Raw genomic sequence first — 916 nt, 5'->3', positions numbered from 1 at the left:
ATATGAAAGAAAGAAATGATGATATTATGAGAAAAAGCATTACTCCAAATGAGATAATTGAAATTTTTTGTACAATTTTTTTGCACAACGACGATACAATGATTTATAATATAGTTAAAATTTTTTTGCATGTTCATTTTTAGAGCGTCGGCATTCTAAATCTTAATTTTTTTCAATAATATGTATTTTGAATCAATATTATATCTTGATTTCGATAAGAAAGAAATCCTCATCAGATTTCGTGATGTGACACGTGAATCGACGATACAGACAAGTGTCTTCGTGAATTTAATGTCATTACGGTCATTACGCTCATGTCGAAGCGTCACGCATTTCTAACCACGGAGATTTATATGACTTTTTCTAAGTTTTTGAATGTTGTTCACTTTGAGCAAAAACGTGAAAGTGCCTCTATCTAGACAGATCTGGCATATTTCAGGTAAAACGATTCAGAATTCCGTGCCCTAATTACGGTGGAAACCATTTTCTAAGTACACCACAAATGCGCTCGCTTGTTTCACATCGCTTTAACACACGTATGACAACCTTCTGAGAGAAATCCTTCTTAACGGAAATTCCGGCGTGCCAATTCTGGAATAGGATGTAAAAACCTTAATCACAACGAGAGTAATTTTATGATAGGAATGGCTATTGTTTTAAATCCATAGCATTAGAAAGAGAAATATAATTTATAAAAAGAGAAAAGCGATATGAAGTTGCAAATAAATGGAATAAATATGCGTATGCGCTTGTAGGATGTGGTAATAAATGGATTTAAATTTCTATTTTCCTTATTTAGTAAAATTTCAGTTTGATGTATTTAATATTTTTATTATTATCATAAAATTTGAGAGAGAGAGGGAGAGGGAGAGAGAGAGAGAGAGAGAGAGAGAGAGAGAGAGAGAGAGAGAGAGTA

The sequence above is a fragment of the Atta cephalotes genome (assembly GCF_000143395.1).
Source record: "Atta cephalotes unplaced genomic scaffold scaffold00021, whole genome shotgun sequence".
Classification (NCBI taxonomy): Eukaryota; Metazoa; Arthropoda; class Insecta; order Hymenoptera; family Formicidae; genus Atta; species Atta cephalotes.
This window is presented reverse-complemented; position numbering follows the sequence as displayed.